Source organism: Thamnophis sirtalis, unplaced genomic scaffold, assembly GCF_051295495.1.
Source record: "Thamnophis sirtalis isolate CommonGarterSnake01/CBP01778 unplaced genomic scaffold, rThaSir2_p1.2 scaffold_8, whole genome shotgun sequence".
Classification (NCBI taxonomy): domain Eukaryota; kingdom Metazoa; phylum Chordata; class Lepidosauria; order Squamata; family Natricidae; genus Thamnophis; species Thamnophis sirtalis.
The window spans coordinates 8022418-8040309 of record NW_028261388.1 but is presented as its reverse complement, the minus strand read 5'-3'; the positions used below and the strand labels follow the sequence as shown (position 1 = coordinate 8040309).

The 17892-nt window shown below is 45.3% G+C and overlaps 1 protein-coding gene across 3 annotated transcripts in view; it reads left to right on the top strand.

The window, feature by feature from the left end:
- The first annotated feature begins 1671 nt into the window (after nt 1–1671).
- Nucleotides 1672–17892, top strand: part of SYTL2 (synaptotagmin like 2) — a 92342-nt gene continuing 76121 nt past the window's right edge. The window contains exon 1 of one of the 3 annotated variants that reach the window (XM_087721027.1): nt 1672–1904. The gene's annotated coding sequence lies outside the window, so the exon portion shown is untranslated. The remainder of the gene's footprint in view (nt 1905–17892) is intronic. The other 2 variants (XM_087721026.1, XM_087721028.1) reach the window with 2 other exon arrangements.

Below are 17892 nucleotides of genomic sequence, written 5' to 3'. Positions count from 1 at the left end.
CATAGCAGCTCATCCTTTCTGCTTGTCACACAAGGCGTGTAAGGTATAGGTGAGTGAGTTGCTCACTCAACCACAATTACACAAATAATGTATAGTGTAGGATATTTGGTGCTTTCTGAGTTTGGTGGTTTTCTCGCAGATGTTTCATACCCAGCTAGGTAGTGCTAGCATCATCAGTGCTACCGTGGGAAGGGAGTGAGGTTTGCTCTCTGTTAATATCCAGGGCTAGAAATAGAGAGTAAACCCCACCTCTTCTAGCACTGATGATGTTACCTAGTGGGGTTACGAAACATCTGCACGAAAACAACCAAGCTCAGAGAGCATCAAGGACTCCACAGTTCAACTCTGAAGTGCAAATGTTTTCATTCTATCTGCATGGTGTACATTTACTGATTATGTAGCATGAAGTCAGTCCCAAACCTTAGTAATGTCCTAGATATAGATCAGTGGGTCTCAACCTTCCTAATGCCGCGACCCTTTAATACAGTTCCTCATGTTGTAGTGACCCCTAACCATAAAATTATTTTGTTTTCCATATTTTTTTTTGAAAATATGGGTTTTCCGATGGTCTTGGGCAACCCCTGTGAAAGGGTCGTTCGACTCCCAAAGGGGTCACGACCCACAGGTTGAGAACCACTGATATAGATCTTCTCCGGGGCAATGAGTCCTCAACCTGCTCCTTCAGGGCTTCCAATGGACCAGTTATGCTCACTGTTGCGGTAATTCACCTTTTCCATCTAGCTGTGGTCATCATTTTTTTCTTTCTTTCTTTCCTTTCTCTCTCTCTCTTTTCTTTCCTCCCTCACTCTTTCTTTTTTCTCTTTTCTTCTACCCTCCTTCTCTTTCTTTCTTTCCTTCTTCCTCCCTCCTTTCTTTTTCTTTCCTTCCTTCATAACTCTTTATTTCCCCCCTCCCTTTCTTTCTTTCCTTCCCTTTCTTTCCTCCCTCCCTCCTCCTCTTTTTTCCTTTCCTTCCTTCATCCCTCCTTTCCCCTTTTCTTTCATTTTCTTTCTGTTTTCTTTCCTTCCTCCTTCCCTCTTTTCTTTATTTCTTTCCTCCCTCCCTCCCGCCTCTTCCTCTTTATTTCCTCCTTCCAGCCCGCTTTTTCTTTTTCTTTCCTCCCTCCCTCTTTCTTCCTTTCCTTCCTTCCCTCCTCCTTCCCTCCTTCCATCCTGCTTTCTTTCTTTTTTTCTTCCCTCCCTCTCTTTCTTCCTTTCCTTCCTTCCCTCCTCCCCTCTTTTTCTTCTCTTTTCTTCTCTTTCTTTTTCTTTTCTTCCTTCCTTCCCTCTTTCTTTCTTTCTGTCCTCTCCCATCCTCCTCTTCTTTCTCCTTCCCTTTCTCTTTTCTTTCTTTTTCTCTTTCCCTCGCTCTTCCTTCCCTCCTTCCTTTCTCACTGTTATAACTTTCTCAATAAACCTGTGTCTTTGTATAACGTGTCCAAAATACAATCATTTCCACCTGATCATCAAACTTCTCCCTTAGCAACTTCACTTTTAGGGGCTCCGGGGGGGGGGAGGGCGTAGGACGGGGATCATCCCAAATAAAACGCGAGCGATGCCCATCCATCTCCAAAGCGGCTTAAGGGAGCGAGGATGAGCAGCCCGCAGCGCAAACGAAAGGAAGGAGGCGGAGGTGGGAAGGAGGCGCGGCCGCAGCGCGAGGGAGTCTCCGCTCGGAGTTCCCGCAGGGGCGCGGCGGGGGTCCTCCCAGTCCCTTTTCGCTGCCCTCCCATTGGCGGAGAGCCGAGAGGCGGGGCTGCCGAGCCGGGAGCACCGGCCGAGCCGAGCTTTTTTGCCGCCGAGACCAAACTCCAGCCAAGTTGCTCAAGTCCAGCGGCGGCTCGCTCCGCGCGCTCCGACCAGCCCCAGCCGAGCGCCCGGAAAGCCGTCGGAGGCGCTTCCCAGGTGTGTTTCCGCGGGCGTGGCCAGGCGATGGAGGGAGGGGGCGGTGGGGGAGCCCCTGGCCCGGGAGCAGGAGCCGCTTTTCCCACCTGCAAAGCCGAGGGACTCCCTCTTGGCCTCTTCGAGTGGCGGAGCGGATCTCCGCGTCCTCGGCGACTTTTCCGGCAACTTTGATGTGTGTGTGTGAGAGAGAGAGAGGGGGGGGGGGGGAGGAAGGAAAGAAGGAAGGAAGGAAGGAAAGGGAAAAAAGAAAGAGAGAGAGACAGAAAGGAAGGAAAGAAGGCAAGAGAGACCGAGAGGAAGGAAGGAGAGATAGGGAAAAAAAGAAAGAGAGAGAGACAAAAATACAGGAAGGAAGGAAAGAAGGAAGGAAGGAAGGCAAGAGAGACAGAGAGGAAGGAAGGAAGGAGAGTTAGGGAAAAAGAGAGACAGAAAGAGAGAGACACAGAGAGAGAGAGACAGGAAGGAAGGAAAGCAAGAGAGACAGGAAGGAGGGAAGGAGAGATAGGGAAAAAAGAAATATAGAGAAAGAAAGGTGAGAGACAGAGAAGAAAGAAGAAAGAAGAGAAAGGGAAAAAAGAGAGAAAGAGAGAGAGACAAAAAGGAAGGAAGAAAAAGAAAGACAAAAGAGACAGAGAGAGGAAGGAAGGAGAGAAAGGGAAAAAAGAGAGAGACAGAGAAAGAAAGAAAGAGAAAGAAAGAAAGAAGGAAAGAAAGAAAGAAAGAAAGAAAGAAAGAAAGAAAGAAAGAATTTGCTCTGTCAAGCTACCTTCCCCAAGCTGGTGCTCGACAGGAAAGGAACAAGACAGCTGTTGAGCTGGCTCAGAGTGATGGGAGTTGGAGTATGAGATGGGATCACTCTGGGTTTAAGGATATGCAGAGCAGTTCTGCTGTGGCGGGAAAGTCTGTATTGAATTGGGGCCGGATTCACACAACGCAGGGAATCCAGGAAACCCACCAGACTGGGTTCTGGGACTTGTAGGGAGAGTCCGGCTCTTAAACTGGATGCAGTGCACAATTCCCTACAGGTGTGCAAGCTTTCAGTTTTACAGCCCGCTTAGAGAGGGCTGTAAAAGCACTATGAAGCGGTATATAAGTCTAAGTGCTATTGCCAAATAGGCGTAGCTTTTGCACCCAGGCTAGTTTTTAAAAGCTGCTTTGCAGGGTCTTTGAAACGGTTTTTGGACAGGATGGGCTTTCTGAAGGGTTGCTGGCAGGGCCGCCGAGAGGATTGTTAAGTGCTGGAACAAGACTAATATGGGCCCCCTCAGCTACACAGGGACACAGGCGCAGTGGTTAAATGCAGTACTGCAGGCCACTTCAGCTGACTGTTATCTGCAGTTCAGCTGTTCAAATCTCACCGGCTCAGGGTTGACTCAGCCTTCCATCCTTCCGAGGTGGGTAAAATGAAGACCCGGATTGTTGTTGGGGGCAATGTGCTGACTCTGTAAACCGCTTAGAGAGGGCTGAAAGCCCTATGAAGCGGTATATAAGTCTAACTGCTATTGCTATTCTTGCTTTTTCCTTGCATTTTTGCGCTCCAGGTTTTTGAGATGACATTTTGTCGTAAACTGAAATGAAATATAAAATATATTCCTAAACAAAGTGAAGCTAAACTTGCAAACTTAAATTAATAAGGGATGAAATTAAAATTCGATAAATGACATAAATAACTGTTCACTTAGTTTCAGATGAATAATGGGGATGTCAAACAAGGTGGTTTTGCTAAACACACAATGTATAGAGTATGAAGTGTATATCCAATATTGTTTTTCTTTTTTACAAATTTGGTTTTGTAAATTGTTTTTTTTCCAAAATTTCCCCTTTGAGCTCCATGGGCCCCGGAACAATGTACCAGCTGCACCCTCCTCTCCTCAGGCCTGTTTGTTGGTAATTTACGAACAATTTGTTGGATTTATATGCCACTTTTCCTATGGAACATGAAGGGGGATGGCATTCCTTAACACTTCCCCCCCCCCTTTTATTTTCTTTTTTTAATCTCAGTCAAACCCTAAGAGAGTGATGGAGCCAAATGATATGATCCTCTAAACACCTTCTCCACTACAGGTAGTCCTCGGACCTGTGTCCGCCGTTGAGCTCAGCCTTTCTGTTCGCTAAACGAGGATGGGTTAAGTGCATTTTGGCCCTTTTTGTGATCTTTCTCACCACCGTTGTTAAGTGAATCACAGGGGTGTTGTTGTTAGGATGCATGGTTGTTGAGTGAATTTGTCTGCCCCGTTGACTTAGCTTGCCAGGAGCTGATCTCATGACCTTAGGATCCAGCAACCGTCGTAAATATGAGTCAGTTGCCAAGTGTCTGAATTTTGATCATGTGACCACAGGATAGAGCTGGAAGGGACCTTGGAGGTCTTCTAGTCCAGCCCCCTGCTCAAGCAGGAGCTCTATACCATTTCAAGCAAGTGACTGTCTAGTCTCTTTTTAGAAACCTACAGTGTTGGAGTGCCCACGATTTCTGGTGGCAAGCTGTTCCGCTGGTTGATTGTCCTCACTGTTAGGAAGCTTCTCCTTAATTCCAGGCTGCTTCTCTCCTTGATTAGTTTCCATCCATTCTTTCTTAGCCTGCCTTCTGGTGCTTTGGAAAATACGTTGATCCCCTCTTCTTTATGGCAGCCCCTCCAATATTGGAAGACTGCTATCATGTCCCACCTGGTCCTTCTTTTCTTTAGACTGGCCATACCCAAATCCTGCAGCCGTTCTTCATATGTTTTAGTCTCCAGGCCTTTGATCAACTTAGTTGCTCTTCTCTGAATTTTTTCCCAAGGTCTCAACATCTCTTTTTTTAAAAAAATGTGGTGCCCAAAACTTGATGCAGTCTTCCAGGTGCGGCCTTACTAAGGATGTATAAAGCGATAATGCTGCAATGGTCATAAGTGACCTTGTGACCTCAAGACTGGACTACTGCAACGTGCTCTACATGGGGCAGCCCTTGAAGAGCATTCGGAGACTTCAGCTTGTCCAGAATGCAGCCGACCGAGCGATTGTGGGTGTACCTCGGTACACTCACGTTACACCTATCCTCCGCGAGCTGCACTGGCTGCCTATCGGTCTTCGGATACGCTTCAAGGCGCTAGTCGTCACTTATAAAGTCCTTCATGGTATTGGACCTGGGTACTTGAGAGACTGCCTGCTGCCAATTACCTCCAACAGACCGATTAGATCCCACAGATTAGGCCTCCTCCGAATTCCATCCACTGGCCAATGCCAACTGGCGACCACCCGGAGGAGAGCCTTCTCTGTGGCTGCTCCGACCCTTTGGAACGAACTCCCCGTGGAGATTCGGACCCTCACCTCTCTCCAGGCCTTCCGCAAAGCCCTTAAAACCTGGCTGTTCTGGCAGGCCTGGGGCTAACGAGTCTTTTCTCCCCCCTCGAATGGTATGGTTGTTGAGTGTTTTAAATTGTGGTATTGTTTTGTTCGTGTTCTTTTTTCTTATTTGTACCCCCCCCCCCCGACTTGGTTGTGAGCCGCCCTGAGTCCCCTTTGGGGAATAGGGTGGCATAGAAATATAATAAACTCAACTCAAGTGTCAAAAATGATAATGTCACTTTTTTTCCAATGCTATTTTCAAATGGTCACCTTTGGAGTGGTTGTAAGTCCAGGACTCCCTGTACAACACCATGCACTAACTGGAATAATATTATTACCATATTTTTCGGAGTATAAGACGCATTGGGGTATAAGACGCACCGGGGTATATGACACACCAAGATTTTGAAGAGGCAAATTAAAAAAAAGTTTTTGCACTCTGCAGATCTCCCAAAAATGGCCGGTTTTTCACAAAAATGGGCCCGTCTTTTGCCAGAAAAAGGGCATGCATAACCTTTAAAAGGCTTATAGAGTGCTCCTGGGGGCTGAGGAGGCAAAAAGCAGCCCGTTTTTCACTCATTTTTGCCCTCCCCAGCCTCCAGGAGCACACTATAAGCCTCCTAAAGGCTATGCACGGCCATTTTTGCAAAGGGGGCAGGGTTTTGGGAGGCCAAAAATGCTCTATTCAGTGTATAAGACGCACCCAGACTTTCAGCCTCTTTTTTGAGGGGAAAAGGTGCGTCTTATACTCCGAAAAATACAGTAATTTATTAATTACTGGTATATAGTGTGTTTTTAAAAAATCATGACATGTTTCTGTCCTGGGTTTCCCCAAACAAATAAGATAACTTTGAAAGCAAGCTGGGAAATTGAACAAGCCACTCAAAAGGAAGAGCTTTGGTATTGTTGGTTTAAAAATAAAAACTGCCTGAGGGCATCTCCGGGATGAGAATTTGAAGAAAGTACATTTTGTCTCCTTTCCTGCCTGAGTAAGGGGTTGGACTAGAAGACCTCTAAGGTCCTTTCCGATTCTGTTATTCTGAATCATGCGAGGATGATTGACAAACCCAGTTTTCATCCACTATCTAAATAAATAAACGCAGGCAGTCCTCGACTTACAACAGTTCATTTAGTGACCGAAGTTACAACGGCACTGAAAGATGTGACTTATGACCGTTTTTCACAGTTACAACCCCAGAAGCAAACAACAGGGTGCTGACTTATCAACTGCAGTGATTCACTTAACAGCTGTGGCAAGAAAGGTCGTAAAATGGGGGGAAAACTCACTTACCAACAGAAATGTTGGACTCAATTGTGATCGTAACTTGAGGACTATCTATATAGGCAATCCTCAAATTACAATCGCAATTGAGCTCAACATTTCTGTGGCTAAGCGAGACAGTTTTTTAAGTGAGTTTTATCCCGTTTTTTATGACCTTTCTTGCTGCAGCTGTTAAATGAATCATTGCAGTTCATGGTTGTAAAGTAAATCCCCATTTATTTTATTTAGCATTTGGTTTCCCCATTGAGTTTCCTATGTCAGAAAGTCACAACAGCTGATTCCATGACCCCAGGACACTGCAACTGTCGTAAATATGAGTGAGTTGCCAAATGTCTGAGTTTTGATCATGAAACTACGGGTTCGTAAGCATGAAAAATGATCCTGTTACTTTTTTTCCCAATTTTTTTTATTTTTTATTTTCAAAACAAACATACAAATCCTCCTTCTTTACATACTGTAGAAAGTGTATCAGTTGGTTACAAAAGGCTTGTGTGCATCTCTTACATCGTCATCAAGTATAATTCATATTAACTCAAGTATTTTAACTCCGATGTTTATATATGTTACCATCATCATACCTCCACTTTTATTTGACTATGATTGTTTAAACGTCCATCATAAAATATACCAAAATTTAATACATAACCACATACTGGCATTTCATTTACTTATTTATAAAATCCTCCATTAACACTAAATCCTTATATCCTATTCTAGCTAAACATCCATAATATTTAATAACAAAATTTTCTAAACCTCTTTTCCAAATCCCTGTTTACAATTTACATCCAGTTTCCTTATCTTATACCCATACATATGTATATATAGATTATTATCATTATCCTTTCTTTATTTGACTATATCCTATATCATAACATTTCCCCCCTAATAATCAAAACTTAACTGTGTCTAATTTAGTTCTTTTTTATTGTTATTATTATTATTAACCTTTATATATAATCCAAAAGGATTTCTAGCCTTCCATTCACGGGTATCATTCAATATTCATAAATTACTTTTTTCATTGCCCTTGTAGCTTTGGTTACTAGAGGAATTGTTGCAAGTGGAGAACTATCTATACGCAGTTCAGAGACTAATAGATTTAATTGGGTTTTTTTATTAGCATTTTCATGTAATAAGGTAGGGAACAATACAAGGAAAATCTATATAAAATGTTTTATAGCAGGTACTTACCACCAGCAAGATTAGCAAAGATGTTTAAAAACATGTTCGCCAGATGTTGGAAATGTAATCAGACACCAGGTACATATTACCACCTGTGATTGACATGTGCAAAAGCAAAGAAATATTGGACAAAAATACAGAAATGGTCAGAAAAGATGTGAAAGTTACATATAGATTATCAGCCAGAAATATTTCTGTTAGGTATAGTACAGGAAAAGTATGATAAAGGGATTATATATTTAATATTACATGTCTTATCAGCAGCAAGAATTGTATTTGCACAGTACTGGAAAAATGAAAAAACACCTTACAGAAGAAGGTGTAATTAAAAAAACCCACTATGATTGTGCAGAAATGGACAGATTGACGTTAAAGATAAAAGAAAAAGAAGATAAGAGTATTTTCGAACATGGGACTTGTTTTACAAATGGTTGAAGAATAGAAGTAGAAATTAGGAGCTGGGAAAGTATTATTATCAGAGGTGGGATTGAAAAATTTTAGCAACCGGTTTTCTGTACCATTGCTTGGTGGGCGTGGCTTACTTGGCCGATGGTAGTGGGGCGTTTTTGCCCTACCGGAGGCTTTTCTCAAGCCTCCGGGAGGGTGAAAAAGACTTTCCCCAGGCTCCAGAGGCCCTCAGGAGACTGGAAACGAGTCCATTTCTGAACTTCCGGAAGCCCGTTTTTCGTGGTCCTGGAACCTCTGCGCGGGCCCTGCACTTACCTGGCATCCAAAAAAGGCTGCGTGGAGACTCCTGGCAGGGGCGGAGCGGGGTGGGCGGAGCCAGCAAGTCCTTTCAATTACCGATTTGGCAAACCAGTTGCAAAATTAGCATCCGGTTCACCCCGAATACAAAGCTCATATTGGATTGGATTGTGGGTAAAATGGGGACCCAAATTGTTGGGGGGCAAGAGGCTGACTCTATGAACTGCTTAGAGAGGGCTGTACAGCACTGCATACACCATTTTACTCACCTTGCAGGAATGGAGATAATTCTGAACGAAGTCTGTGAGGCGTGTCTGTTCCTGTTGTTGCTTCTGGGAATGTTGTTTGAGTCAGAAAATTTTATGATGGGTCTTATCAAACATAGGACGTGCTGCAGAAAACGTCTGAGAACAGCTGCTTGGACATCAAATAGCCAGAGCACTTAGACTTATATACCACTTTAGAGTGCTTTACAGCCCTCTCTAAGCGGTTTAAAGAGTCAGCCTCTCGCCCCCAACAATCTGGGTCCTCATTTTACCCACCTCGGAAGGATGGAAGGCTGAGTCAACCTGGAGCCTGGTGGGATTCGAACTGCCAAATTGCAGGCAGCCAATGATCAGCAGAAGTAGCCTGCAGTGCTGCACTTTAACCATTGCACCACCACTGCTCTTATAGATTCCTTTCCTTTCTTTCTCTTCTTTCAAATTTGTTTAATTTGTGGGGTGGGGAGGAGACACGGAAAACTGGCTTGTTGCAAAGAAGAATTTTAGGTTTCTTGCATTATTCCTGACTTGAGTGGGGTTGAACTTCGCCTTAGATAGGGATCCCCACACTTGGCAACTTGTGGACTTCAACTCCCAGAATTCCTCAGCTAGTTATGATTTGAAGTCCACAAGTCTTAAAAGTTGCCAAGTTTGGAGACCGCCTGCCCTTATAAATCAGTTTTGCCACCTGGAGGTTCTCTTCGATGCTGGACAGCTCCGTTACATCCTTGATGGAGGAAATGTTGGCTTTTACAGGCGGTCCTTGAGTTATGACCATAATGGAGAGGTTCAATCATGGTCATGATGGCCGTAAAATGGATTATCACATCACCGGACCGGATTTTATTATCTTTTTTTTTGTGACGGTCATTCAACAAATGCCATAGTATTGTGATGGCAAACCTGTAGCACCTATAGCAAGCTTGCCACAGGTGGCTCTCTGCAGGCACATCAGCTGTCGCCCCAGGCCCACTCCGCTGCGCATGCACATATGCCTCCTGATGGCCAGCTGGTCTCCGGTATTCATATGTGGGGGCTGGGGTGCATGTGGGGGGGGATGCATGTAGGGGGTGCTCACATTGCATTTTGGGGCTTAGCGCAACATCTTCGCGCCACAAGGTGGCGCAGTGGTTAGAGTGCAGCACTGCAGGCTACTTCAGCTGACTGCAGTTCTGCAGTTCGGCTGTTCAAATCTCACCGGCTCAGGGTTGACTCAGCCTTCCATCCTTCCGAGGTGGGTAAAATGAGGACCCGGATTGTTGGGGGCAATATGCTGACTCTGTAAACCGCTTAGAGAGGGCTGAACGCCCTATGAAGCGGTATATAAGTCTAACTGCTATTGCTATTGCTATTGTTTTGGGCCTGGAAAGCCTCCTGCCCCAACCTGGAATAAAAAAATGGGTGAGGGGGTGGGGCGCATGCCCGGGAGAGTGTAGGGGGATCACACATGCATTTCTGTGGCAGGGCACACATGGGGGATTTGCACGCACATTGCATTATGAGTGCAGGCACACGGGCACGCTATTGCGCATGGGTGCGCACACTTTCAGCACACAAAGGTTCACCATCACGGCTATAGAAGGTTAGTAAATCCATTGTTTGTTATATGGAGCTTTTTTTTGCCGGAAACTGCTTATATAAGGGAAGATTTCTGGAAAAAACATCGTAAATCACACTCAGGTAACCATGACGGGGACTCGGATAGAGTCAAGAACTACCTCTAACCAACCGTAAGCAATTTCATAGGTTATGAATTCCTTTTCAGGGTTGAACTTCTTGCCAGTCACTCCTGGCATAAAAAGGAGAAACAAAACTTGGCGTAACTTGTCTAGCAGTAAGTAAACAGTGAGCAAAATGCTACTGGTGAAAGGAGGAAGCTGTTACAAGTTTATAATTCCCAGTACAATGAAAACAGGTTAGCAAATTAGGAAGGAGGTGATCTGGTTATTTTGGAGTTTTGCCTAGAGCGGTTGTTGAATGAGGACTCATTTTATGGTCCTTAGGTACAGTAAAGTTAAAGGTTCCCCTCACACTTAAGTGCTCGTCGTTCTAGACTCTAGGGGGTGGTGCTCATCTCCGTTTCTAGCCAAAGAGCCAGCGCTGTCCAAAGACGTCTCCGTGGTCGTGTGGCCGACATGACTAAGTGCTGAAGGCGCACAGAACGCTGGTCCCTTCCCACCAAAGGTGGCTCCTATTTTTCTACTTGCATTTTTAAGTGCTTTCGAACTGCTAGGTTGGTAGAAGCTGGGACAAGTCACGGGACCTCACTCTGTTATGCGGCGCTAGGGATTCAAACCGCCGAACTGCCGACCTTCCTGATCGACAAGGTCAGCGTCTTAGCTCCTGAGCCACCTTAAGTCCCTTAAGGAGACATCAAGGGAAGTCTTGTCTTGTCCCGAGGCAGGTTACAAATGTATTAATTGAAATAATCCAGGTGGTTTTGCAAGAGTTAATGGCACTCCTCCTCCTCCCTTGTTTTTTCTTTTTCTATTTAACAACTTCTGCTGTGGGTCGAATAGGAGCCATTGTTTCGGGAGTCCCTTCTGCATTTTGACAAGGACTTTTAGGGAGTTTTCTCTCCTTAGCAATAATTTCTGGTAGACTTCGCCCAGCTTTCATCAGTCATGGTGGCCTCACCTACCATGTGACAGGTTTGCCTTAGGTGCATCTGGTTTTGGTTTGGTTTTGGTTTTATTGACATTTGTAGGCCGCCCTTTTCCCTGAGGGGACTCAGGGCGGCTCACAGAAACCAAGGGAGGGGGAATACAGCATTAAAACGACAACATATAATAAAATCAACACCATACATTCAATATTCGGGCGGGGTAACGGTCCTTATCCCCAGGCCTGACGGGCGAGCCAGTTCTTCAAGGCTGTGCGGAAGGCTTGGACGGTGGAGAGGGTACGAATCTCCACGGGGAGCTCGTTCCAAAGGGTCGGGGCGACTGCTGAAAAGGCCCTCCTCCTTGTAGTTGCCAGCCGACACTGGCTGGCCGATGGAATGCGGAGGAGGCCCAGTCTATGCGATCTTATAGGTCGTAGGGAGGTAATCGGCAGAAGGCGGTCTCTCAAGTATCCAGATCCACTGCCATGTAGGGCTTTATGGGTGAGTAAAAGCACCTTGAAGCGCATCCGGAGATCGACAGGTAGCCAGCGCAGCTCGCGGAGGATAGGTGTTATGCGGGTGAATCGGGGTGCACCCGCGATCACTCGCGCGGCCGCGTTCTGCACTAACTGAAGTCGCCGGATGCTCCTCAAGGGCAGCCCCATGTAGAGCACATTGCAGTATTCCAGCCTAGAGAGCACAAGGGCCCGAGTGACTGTTGTGAGTGCCTCCCGGTTCAGGTAGGGTCGCAACTGGCGCACCAGGCGTACCTGGGCGAATGCCCCCCTGGTCACAGCCGCTAAATGGTGGTCGAATGACAGCTGTGGATCCAGGAGGACTCCCAGATTGCGAACCCTCTCTGAGGGGTATAAAATTTGACCCCCCAGCCTGAGTGTTGGAATGTTGGCCAAATCTTTGGGAGGGAAACACAACAGCCACTCGGTCTTTTCTGGGTTGAGCACAAGCTTGTTAATCCTCATCCAGTCCATAACGGCCTCAAGACCCCGGCCCATCACGTCAACCGCTTCATTGATTTGGCACGGGGCGGACAGATACAATTGAGTATCTGTCTGGTTTTTTTTCTATTTTTGAGTGTTGAAAGAAGAAGCAAAGTAGGTTAGGAAGTGAAAATAGCTTAGGGTTAGGGGATGGGAAAGAAAAGGAGAGGAGAGGACTGAAGGAAGGAAGGAAGGAAAAAAGAGCAAAGGGAAGGAAGGAAGTAGGGAGGGAGAGACAGAAAAAACAAGGGAGGATGGATGGTTGGAAGAAAAGAAGGAAGGGAAGGAGGGTGCCTGGGATAGGAGGAGAAAGGCAAAGGGATGGGGGGAAAGGAAGGACAACAATGTAGAAAGTAAGGGAGGGAGATGGAGAGAAGATGGATGAATGGATGGGAAAAGGCAAAGTGAAGGAGTGAAGGCAGGAGAAAGAGAAAGGTGGAAGGAAGGAAAGGCGAAGGAAGAAAGGAAGGGAAAGCAAAGGGAAGGAAGGAAATAGGGAGGGAGAGAGAGGGAAAAAAATTAAAGGAAGAGAAGATGGATGGTTGGAAGGAAAGAAGGAAGGAAGGGTGCATGGGACAGGAGAAAGGTAAAGAGAGGGAAGGAAGGGCGAAGATATAGAAAGACAGAAGTGAGGGAGGGAGATGAAGAGAAGATGGATGAATGGATGGGAAAAGGTCAAGTGAGGGAGGGTGTGAAGGCAGGGGAAAGAGAAAGGTGGAAGGAAGGAAGGAAGGAAGGAAGGAAGGAAGGAAGGAAGGAAGGAAGGAAGGAAGGATTTGTGTTTAGGCCTGAAGAAAGTAGTTAGTCAACTATCTACTTCCTTATTTGCTGTGTCTTGCAACAACCCAGTTCTTGCCTTTGTGTGTTGTGTACCGATTGCCTAATGCCGGGATGGCGAACCTATGGCACGCATGCCACAGGTGGCACGCGGAGCCATTTGTCAGGGCATGTGAGGCGTTGCCCTGTCAGCTGGCCAGCGGGCATTATGGGTGCGGCACGCCTGTGCACAACCCCCCTGCGCTCCCTCCCCCTTATGGCACGCCATCGCTGGCCTCATGTTTGCAAGATTACGGTATTTCCTGAGCAAAGAGATTTGTTTTCTGCAGAACAACGTTTATGTACCTGGCTAGGGATGGATTATATGACTAACTCAAAAAGATCAGCATCTCTCAGGTAAAACGTCGACAAACTTTTAGCCTACAGATTGTGTGACATTCCCAGGAAAGTCAACTCCGATTTTGCCCTTCAGAAATGCTAAACTGCTGACCTTAATTTCTCATGCTCTAGTTAAAGGAAAAATACAACAATGCCAAAAAAAACCTCTTGCGTGATTTAGATTTGATTTCTGCATAGCAAAACTTTATAAAATGAAGTAAACGGTGAAATAAAATCAAGAATAACGGGTGTCCATTATTCTTCAGCCTCCTTTCAAGTTTCGGGCACTCGTGAGAGAAGTAGATCTGACTTCTGTTTCAACAGAATAGTCAATTCCTTGATTTCTTTACTGCTCTAAATTCTTTTTTTCTGAAAGGCAGGAGAAATATGGGGTTCCAAGTTCCATGTTGCTGCTTCTTAGGGGGAGGCGATGCACAGGTAAGTCCTCAACCAACAACCATAATTGGGACTGGAAATTCTGTAGCTAAACAAGGCAGTTGTTAACGGAGTCACGGCTGATTTTATGACCTTTTTGCCGTGATTGTTAAGTGAATCACCTCAGTTGTTAAGTGACTCAAGTGGTTATCGAAGGTCTTTGTATGTCAGAAGTCAACTGGGAAGATCACTGTTGGGAGAAATATCCATCTGGCTCAGTTCCAAGCCGGGAGGAAGACACTGGAAACATGGAGGCTGATTGGAAAGACGGCTTATTGATGGACAGGACCTCATGGATAGTCCTGGGTAGCTGAGTTGAGAATGAGGGGGTATTTATATCTTCTCTCAGACTTTGCCCTTGAGCTTCCTGTTCCCGTGCAAGAACATGTATTCTATTAGCTGTTGTCAGATTCCCATGGGGCCATGTTTGTCTGAACTCCCAGGCTTGGTTGAAGTTTGCTGGGTGATGCAATGGCTTTAGGAGATTGTGCCATGTGGTGAGCTCTACTTCCAGATGGGTTAATCCTATTATGGTCCCGAAGGACCATGTCTTAATCCCATCACCCTAGATTTGGAGATCTTTTGTTTTGTAGGTAAGATGGCCCAGTCTTTGTTAATGGGCACCAAATATCTGCTGGGAGCAGGCAGCTGCTGTCTGTCTTTAAAACACGTTTCTCCTTTTATCATCCAGGGAAATATAATATTCTGCCTTTTTAAAATATTTCCCAAAATATTTCATTCTTCTAGAAGTGCCAACTTTCTACATCGCAAATGTCAATCAGGTGACTCTCAGACCTCACAGCCATTGTCAATATAGTACGTACAGGTTGCCAAACACCTGAATTATTATCACATATGACTTGCCACAGTCATAAGTATGAGGACCAGTCAGAAGTCCCTGGTGGTTTTTCAACTAGCATAATGGTAGTTTTAAGAGTCGTAATTGGACTACATGCTTCCTCTCTGGGCTACTTCAAAGGGCTGCCTTTGACAGTGTTTAAACTAAGATATTTATAAATGAAGTCTTGAGCTTTATTTTGCAAATATATAGAGTGAAAGGATGAAGATGAAACACGGTGATCCAGAGGACAGTTTAGTTAGTGCAGTGTTTTTCAACCTTTTTTGTGCAAAGGCACACTTTTTTCATGAAAAAAATCACGAGGCACACCACCATTAGAAAATGTTAAAAAAATTTAGCTCTGTGCCTATATTGACTATATATAAAGTAATTCTCCCACAGCACACCTTACACTATGTCACGGCACACTAGTGTGCCACGGCACAGTGGTTGAAAAACACTGAGTTAGTGCAATGTATATAACCCAGACTGTATGTTAGGATGAGGTCAAGTCAAAGGCAGCACCCTGACATCAACGGGTCCTCACATTGCTGTGGGTCTGTCAGGGTACACCCCAGGACTGAGATGTATGCTCTCTCTCTCTCTCTCTCTCTCTCTCTCTCTCTCTCTCCCTCCCTCCCTCCCTCCCTCCCTCCCTCCCTCTCTCTCTCTCTCTCTGTAGAGTACATCTTTCAGCTCGCTTGTTGTTTTTCTGCACTAATTGCTGGTTTTCTAGTATTACTAATAAAACTAGTTTATCAGGAGATGTGGGCTTGAATCTCAGCCTGCAAGTTTTCTAATTCAAGTATTAGTCTTCTTCTTCTTCCTCCTCCTCCTCCTCTTCTTCCTCTTCTTCTTCTTCCACCTCCTCTTCTTTCTTCTCCTTGCCCTCCTCTTCTTCTCCTCTTCCTCGTCTTCCTCTTCTTCCTCCTCCTCCTTTCTCCTCCTCTTCTTTTTCCTCCTCCTCCTCCTCTTCCTCTTCTTCTCCTCTTCTTCTCCTCTTCTTCCTCTTCCTCTTCTTCCTCCTCCTCCTCTTCTTTCTTCTCCTTCCCCTCCTCTTCTCCTCTTCCTCCTCTTCCTCCTCCTCCTCTTCTTTCTCCTCCTCTTCTTTTTCCTCCTCCTCCTCTTTCTCCTCCTCCTCTTCCTCTTCTCCTCTTCCTCCTCCTCCTCTTCTTCCTCTTCCTCCTCCTCTTCTTTCTTCTCCTTTCCCTCCTCTTTTTCTCCTCTTCCTCCTCTTCCTCCTCTTCTCCTCCTCCTCTTTCTCCTCCTCCTCTTCCTCTCCTCCTCCTCCTGTTGTTGTTGTTCTTCTTCATCTTCCTTCTCCTCCTCCTCCTCCCGGATTTTACAAGCCTTGTGGCCTTGGATTTAAAACAATTTTGCTGGAAAGTTGCCCATGCTTCTTGTTCCTGCCAAATGATCTGTTTGTGTAGACAATGGGTTTGCTTAACAGCCACAGTTTTGCTCAATTTTCTGCCAATTTTCTTAATGATCATGGTAATTTGTTTAATAACTACTGCAAAAAAAAAAATGTCACAAAATCGAGTTGGTCACGTTTTGACCTGCTTAAAGAAAGACCTACACGACTTATAAAACTACAATTTGGGGCTCAATTGCAGTTATCTGATGACGATGCTGAACAAGCGGTACCTATAACTGGTCCTCAAAGTTCCAGCTGCCATGCTCCCATGTTGCATAAATGGGATCTAAGCCCTTGGCAGTTGGCCCAGGTTTCCAACGGTTGTAGAGCACCCTGTAGCTATGTGATTGTGACTGATGATCTTCCCTGCCGGTTTCCACAAGCAGTCAGTGGGGAAGACGGCAGGAAGTCAACAGCCCTAATCAAGTGATATCCTTGAATTAACTGACTGTAGTGAACAGCAACTCTGGATTGCTGGAACTGCCGTTGCTATGCAGCGACATGCTTTATGACAACACTGGTGAACAATGAAAGTTCCGGTCCCTGTGTATGAATGATGAGGAAAGATCTTTTGTGGTCTCCAGTAGGACTTTCATTCAAGTTGAACTCAAAACTCTAGACTTCTTTTCCCGTTTTGTGTCCAGTGAGTAGATCTTTTCTCTAAAGCTGAGGGGGCAATATATTTGAAGCACAGAATCGAGCATTTATTTCTGGCATAGGATCAAGATCATGTGAAGGGTTTAGCATCATTTTGTAAGGCCTTGATAGGACCACACTTGGAATACTGCGTCAAGTTTTGATCGCCACGGTATAAAAAGGAGTTGAGATCAGGGGCGTTAAACTGGCAACATCAAGTGAAGTGAACCCACGCCAGATCCGTGAATGGGAAAAATGTCAGAAAACGTCACATGACGGCAGCGTGACATGGCGGGTTTTGACACCTGTGCTCTAGATAAAGAGTGTAAAGAAGAGCAACAAAGATGATTAGGGAACTGGAGGCTAAAAGATACGAAGAACGGTTGCCGGAATGGACATGTCTAGTTTAATTTAGAATAGAATAGAGCTGGAAGGGACCTTGGATGTCTTCTACTCCAGCCTTAAGCAGAAGAACCTATACAATCTCAGATAAGTGACTGTCCAGTCTCTTAAAAACCTCCAGTGATGGAGACCCCATCATTTCTGAAGGCAACAGAAGTTCCACTGGTTAATTGTCCTCACTGTTAGGAAGTTTCTCCTTAATTCCAGATTGCTTCTCTCTTTGATTAGTTTCCAACCCTTGTTTCTTGTCCTAATTTAGAGCAGTGGTCTCCAATCTTGGCAACTTTAAGACTTGTGGACTTCAACTCCCAGAACTCTGAGAGTTGAAGTCCACAGGTCTTAAATTTGCCAAGATTGGAGACCACTGCTTTAGAGAATAATTTGATCCCACTGTGGCCGCCCCTCAAACACTGGAATACTGCTATCTAAATACTGCTAATGAAAAGAAGAAGTTACGCATGTACATGATAGCCGTGTTTCAATGTTTCAGGAGCTGCCACAGAGACGAGGGGATCAACTTATTCTCCAAAGCACCTGAGGGTAGGACAAGAAGCAATGGGTGGAAACTAATCAAGGAGAGAAGCAACCTAGAACTGAGGAGAAATTTCCTGACAGTCAGAACAATGAATCAGTGGAACAGAAGTTGCCTCCAGAAGTTGTGAATGCCCCAACACTGGAGGTTTTTAAGAAGAGATGGGAGAACGACTTGTTGCAAATTGGATAGGGTCTCTTGCTTGAACAGA